The 6,943-nt window shown below is 40.4% G+C and overlaps 1 pseudogene; it reads left to right on the top strand.

Annotated features, from left to right (window-relative positions):
* The first annotated feature begins 1,523 nt into the window (after positions 1-1,523).
* Positions 1,524-1,663, top strand: LOC119470275 (annotated as a pseudogene).
* Positions 1,664-6,943: the final 5,280 nt, after the last annotated feature.

Here is a 6,943-nt window from a genome sequence, read left to right on the forward strand (position 1 = left end):
CACTGCAACTTCCACCTCCCAGGTTCAAGTGATTCTTCTGCCTCAGCCTCCCAAGTAGCTGGGATTACAAGCACCCACCACCATGCCTGGCTAACTTTTGTACTTTTAGTTGAGATTGTGTTTCACCATGTTGGCCAGGCTGGTCTTGAACTTTAGTATACTTTTGTATAATAAACATACTCTCGCCAAATCCCAAAAACAAGAGACTAAATGCAACCTTGTCAGAGCACAGAGATCATATTTTAATCATGAGTATCCCAACAGCTACCCCTCAATTGATGTTATTTTCCAAAAACCTTAAATCCCTCCTACTAAACTAAAACGCCATTTTGTATGCTAAACACAGGTGATCCGCCTGCCTCGGCATCCCAAAGTGCTGGGATTCAGGCGTGAGCCACCGCACCCCACCTAAAATGTCTCTTCTTACCCAGCTCCACCTCCAAGCACACACACCTCTCACACATCCGTGATTTTGTTATCTAGTACAAAGCAAACCAAAAAGCAGAACATCTAGCACTAACAAATGTTTGGATGATACACTGTTAGAGAAGCTCCCACCAACACCAGATAGGCTTAGGGGATCATTTCACTCTTTAGGATCTCCCCTACCGAAGCCTGCAAAAAATTTCTAAGCTTATCTGGTGATGGTGGGAGCTGAGTTCAATCCCACTAGACCACAGAGTCCCAGACTGTAGTCCCAGGTTCAACCTCTGGTTCATGTCAGACCTAGCAAGAGTTTGGGACCACCTTAACTTTTCAACTTGCCAGGAATAGAAACTTTGATGGCCTTTCCCACTGTTTATTTATGTGGGTCAGGTCACTTAACCTGGGTAGCCTCCCATTTCCTCACATCCACAGGGGTGTGCAGTTTCTAGACTAGAGAACGTGTTTAAATTGCATGTGACCCTTGAAAAAAATGCTCTGAAAGTAAAGAAGATCCTCTTTTTGAAGAGGCAGTCTCACACCAAAACAAAGCAATCCATATAAGACCCTTTACTTTTGCCTCAGGAATTTCCTCTCTCTCTGTCTCTCTCTCTCTTTTGAGATGGAGTCTTGCTCTGTCTCCCAGGCTAGAGTGCAGTGGAGCGACCTTGGCTCACTGCAACCTCCACCACCCGGGTTCAAGCGATTCTCCTGCCTCAGCCTCCCAAATAGCTGGGATTACAGGCACTACCATGCCCAGCTAATTTTTGTATTTTTTTTTTCTTTTTGTAGAAACAAGGTTTCGCCATGTTGCCCAGGCCAGTCTCAAACTCGTGAGCTCAAGCAATCCACCCACATCCCAAAGTTTTGGAATTACACTGTGACCAGCCACCTCAGAAATTCTCTAAATGGAGAATTAATGGTGGGAATGTTACCCCTGATAGCACAGAGGTCTCCACATCCAAATTTGTCCAAGGTTTATTGCTGGGGTCCCTGGACATAATCCAAAGGGTTTACAGCCTAGTTGGATGGGGGAGGAATCACTATTTTGAGTAACCCCTCTCTGAAATTTAGCAGTTTTATATTTTAAATATAATAACATCACTTCTCAGCCTTTTGGCTAAGATCAAGTGTAGTATCAGTTCTTATCAGTTTAAATATAGTAACAAACTACAGTAGGATTATTGGTACCTGTGGCTTAGTCTCCAATAGAAATCAAGATAATTTCATATAACATTATAGTTACCCCAGATATCTCAAAATATTTGCCCTGATCACTATTGAAAAATTATGGAAGTTACTTCACTTGCCATTAGATCTTTTTGTATAGTGTTTAATAATAAGAACATATGAAAATCTATCATAGATTTAAAAAAATAGTTTAATAACTGTATTAAGAACTACCAGTGTGACAGGTAGTTCTTGCTAGGTCCTTTTCATCGGGTTACCATTTGATGTTTCTGGCTTTGAGCTGTTTCACTCACCCCTGAGTTGCAGGGACTGAGCATAAACAAGCTCCACTGTTAGAAAGAACAATGGTTGACTAAGCATGGAGAAAGTATACCCAGATGCATTTTTAGCCCAATGTATTTTCTTTTCATAACCCAATTTATTTTCTTTTACTGTTTTATCTAAAGGCAGTATTCTGAGCAAGATGCATAAACCTCACTAGTCCACCAAGGGAATCCATGTCCGATAAAGATTAAGAACCTCAGCTCTAAGTGAGGTTAGAATGGGGTTTGCAAATGTTGCTCAGGGTCTGTGTCAATGTCACTTTATTTAAACATTCCTGAGATTCAGCCTCCAGCTCATTGAGCTCCTCCTAACCAAATATGTGAAGGAAGAAGCTGCATCTGTATAAACATCATCCAGCTAAAGTGTCAGGTTTCCTGCTCTTCTTCACAGTTGTTTGAAGCCAACAGTTAAAGACATTAAAAGGATCAAATATCCTGTGTGGCTGGGAGAAGAGAAAAGAACTTTGGAATTACAAACCAAGCATTTTGGTTTAACTCTGCTACCCTGTTTTCTTTGTTTGAATTAAGTGCAACCAATAAGTCCTCAAAAAACGAAAGAATAAGACATAAACCTGTAAGTTACTGGTTTAATTTTCTCAGTAGGGCATTAGGGCATCACCTAATAGCTGCTTAACAGCTTGATAATGAAGAGTCATGGCTTATGATCAGTGCCTAGACATGGCGTGACGAATGTATTTCACCGTGATCTGATCCAGTTACCACTGTGTTGGGAAGGACTCTGAGACCATCTCCAGGTCTAAGGAGGGGAAAGGTGCTGTGGTAGATCACTCATGTCTGCTATGGTAAAGGGATGGAGCTGTGTGCATGCCCCATAATTACTCTAAGTCCAGCCCTAACTGGTGCCAGTGGCCACCTTTACTTGAGACCCAGAGAGAAATATATTCCTGAACGTTCCTTCCATATCTCCAATCTGTGCTGAATAGAAAAGGGAACCTCAGTTCCTGTAACTATTTTGCCAACTTACTGCTTTATATTGATGAACAAGGAAGATGAAACACAGCATGACATTGTATAAAACTGTCTGGGATGCAAAAATATTGTAGCACAATTGATAAGAGAGAATTTACTTAAAAATTAATTAACAAATTGATCAAAGAAATGGGATTCCTGTGCTTCTTCCTATTTATTAGTATTACAAAGTTTGACCTCATGACTTCTGCCTGGAAACACTCAAACTCCCAAATCCAGTGCTTACTGACTCATCTTCCCTGGCTTTGTTTCTTTTGTAGGCCCTTATTGGTGGGGAGCAGGGGGAGGGGGTGTTAATGCTACCTCGAATATACAGAGGACTTTCTAAAACACTGTCTCCTGTGATGCCTCCCCGCAGACAGGAGAGGCTCTGTTGTAATCATTATTTCTATTTTGCAGATGAAGAGAATGGGGCTCCAGGAATTGACTTCCCCAGAATCCCATTGTCACTTCAGGGCTCTCAAGATGTTGCCTTCCAGAGTTCTGCTTGCTTGTATCAGGCTCTCCTAAAGAAAGGAAGTCATTAAACAAGAAAACAAACCAACATTCCATAATGGATTAAAAATATACTGTCATTCACCTATTAGCTCTTCTATGTTGGCCCAGATGGAGGTGACATTTCTGGTTTTCTTATCTTTCCTCTTGTTCTAGCAGAATTTAAGGAATCTGCTTAACCATTTTTACTTTGTTCTACTGCCAGTCCAAACAATTTTAATCAATGGATTCCCAAGCCAAGCTTCTAACTACAGCTCACCAGGCATCCTAGTTGGACTGATTTTGTTTTTGTTTTGAGAAATTATGAAATAGGCAAGTTGTCTTACATATAAGTATTGACCATTTGAGAAAAGCTGCTATTTGCCTCCAGTTAAAATATGCAAGAAAAGGAGAGGGATGGGTTTGGGGGCTTGCCTTAAACTAAACTAATCAGGATGGTAATTCCTAAGTAGTTCATGTTTCCTAGCGGTCTTGTTAAATCAGTGGGTGGGATTCCTGGCCTCAGATTTTGCCACAGCTGCTAGTCCGATTCCCTGATCTCTGTTCACCCATACCACAGCCCTGGACTCTGGCCACAAGAGTAGAAACATTCTATTGTTTCATCTAATTTTGTACCTTCATTTGTGCATCAACTATGTGCCAGTCATCCTAAAGAAACCTACAGCCAAGTTAAAGACAGACAAGCTAAAGGGCAATTTTATTTTTAAAAAGAGAACTCTACAAAGTATATGTTTGTGAACCCTGGTCTTTGGGATTCAGGGAAAATTTTCTGGAGGAAGGGACATGTAAACTAAGGCCTTAAAGAAGAGTAGGAGAAAGCAAGGGGAAGGAGTGAAAGAAGGCAGTCAAGGTAGAAGAAGACTTGTGCAAAAGGCAAGTAGGCAAAAGAATGAGTTCAAGTCTAGAGCAGAGAATGTAAGGGATGGTATAGAGGTGGGGAGAAGTGGGAAGAATATGGCTGGTAAGATAAACAAGATCCAAATCATAAATAACCTCACATGTGAACTAAGAATTTGGGACCACATCCTGACAGCAATAGGCAGTCACTTTATTATTTATTTGATCAAAATTGCATTGACTGCTCCATGGAGAATGGACTTTAGAGAAGCAATATTGCAAGCAGGGAGGCCCACTTCAATCCAGGGGAAGCTTTCTGGAAGCCTGAAATATAATGGAGAGAGTAGAGATGGAAAAGAAAAATAATTTCAGAATCACTAGGTCAGCACTCCAGTGTGACAGGTAGTTCTTGCTAGGTCCTCTTCATTGGGTTACCATTTGATGTTTCTGGCTTTGAGCTGTTTCACTTACCCCTGAGTTGCAGGGACTGAGCATAAACAAGCTCCACTGTTAGAAAGGACAATGGTTAATTAAGCACGGAGAAGGGTTCATTTTAGGTCTCATGTCCAGTTAATAAGTTCCAAGGTTTGTACATATGTTTCGTTATAGACACCAATTCTGATGATCAAGTCTGAGACAGATGTCAGAGTTTATTTTAGGATGCACAGGGAAGTAAGGAAGCAGAGGAAGACATCTTAACAGTGGTCAGGCCAACGTTCATAGAGCACTAAAATGTCCCTTAAGACATCACAGTAACTCCAGAGACTCTAGAGAAGTCTGGCAGCCAGCATTTCTCTGCCTCTGCTGTTGTGCCACTATCTCAACCACCAACTCCCTGGACACCTGAGTTTCTACTGCCTCATGGCTTCTGTCACCACCGTGTGTGTGCTGTTCAGTTTGCTGTAGGAGGGTTTCCCCATACCTTGACACCCTGAGCCCCAACCCAAAGACCTGAAATTATCTTCTTGGATAGCTCAAGGTAGAAAACCCCTTGGGAGGATCGTTATTGGTTTTGTTTGGGTTATTCACCAATCCCTGCACTAATCGCTGGCTACACATGTATCCTCAGGCCAGGAGGTAGAGGATACATGTGTAGCCAGCGATTTGGGGATTCCAATTCAACCACATGTCATGGGGAAGACTTATCCAAGAAAGTGGTGATCTACTAGCAACTTCTGGCAACTTTTATGAGAAGAAAAAAAAAATGTCATTGGCAGGCACTTTGGGCTTCACAGCTTGTCCCAAAGATAATGTTTTTCTAAATGTAAGTAACTACATTAATGACTTCAAGTTTCAACCTTCTCTGCTGGAAAATAAGTTTGTCAGGATGTTAGTTTTAAAATAAATCTTACATCTATGGAACATTCATAAGACTTTGTGCAGAAAGGAATAAAACAAAGACAAATTATTACACGCTGTCTTTTTCTCTATCAAGAGTCTTTTAGAAAAACAAACAAACAAACAAACAAAAAAAGATACCAGTTATGTTCCTTCGGTTGCAAGCAACAGAAATCAACACTGGCAAACCTAAGCAAAGTAGAATGTATTGGGAGAATATTGAAAGAGCCAGTCACTGGAACATCTGGGGTCTATGAAGCAAGAATCACAGGACTGACTGACTTTATAGCAGGAATAGTATGTCAAAGCATACCTTTAGGAGGAAACAGCTCCAGGTACATACAGGTGGTCAAATAATAAAGAAAAGCAAGAAAATTATCCTCATAACACTCATGACAATGGTCCCCTTAAGAGTGAAGGCAGAACTAGCTATGTAATTTGTGGGCCTCAAAGCAAAATTAAAATGCAGGGCAACTTGCTCAAAAATTATAAAAAATTTCAAGAAGGCAACTGCAGACATTAAACCAAGCATGAGATCCTTCTGAGCATGGAGCCTTGTATGACTGCACAGGTCCCAAACCCATGAAGCTGTCCCTTAGGGAAGAAGAGGGTTTTTACTGGTGAAGAGCATGCAGAAGGCTTTGGTTGGTTAATAAACTGGACAATCGTGCTACATGGCCATTTGCTTTCAGTTCTTTGCAAATCTTTCGTGTAGCTTTTGCATGTTTCTTTAATTGTGTCATGTTATACTTCACAATTTAAAAAAATACCTAACTATATCTTCTGTCCTTGTGTCAACCATACAACATTCAATATTCCAAGGAATCTGAGTGGCAAGTATAGGTCAAGTACCCTTGTCCTGGCCGTACAGAGGATAATACTACTATTAATAACGGCAAAAATGAGAGGGCAACAAGAACAGGATGAAGAATAAGAGGAAGAAGAAGAAGAAAGGAAGAAGGAGGAGGAAAGGAAGAAAAAGAGCTAATACTAGTAGTTGCCACATATTTTAGGTGTTATTTCTAAATTAACTCATCAAATATACTCATAACAACCCTATGAAACAGAAACTTTTCCCTTCAGCTTTCAAAGTGGGAAATGGGTAGTGTGCTTGGACTTTCTGAGTTCTAAGAGCTCATGCCATGAGAGGAGATAATATTCTAACAAGAAGCAGGGTTTACTCGGATATAGAATAGATTGTGAATAGCCATGAAATAAGAAATGTCTACTACACAGGTCAAATTTCTTAAAAAGAGGGCTTTACTACAATCTAGTCCTTCTCTTTTTACTTTTCTTTCTTTCTTTCTTTTTTTTTTTTTTTTTTTTTTTTTTTTTTTTTTTTTTTT

Source organism: Cebus imitator, unplaced genomic scaffold (assembly GCF_001604975.1).
Source record: "Cebus imitator isolate Cc_AM_T3 unplaced genomic scaffold, Cebus_imitator-1.0 Scaffold25, whole genome shotgun sequence".
NCBI classification, from domain to species: domain Eukaryota; kingdom Metazoa; phylum Chordata; class Mammalia; order Primates; family Cebidae; genus Cebus; species Cebus imitator.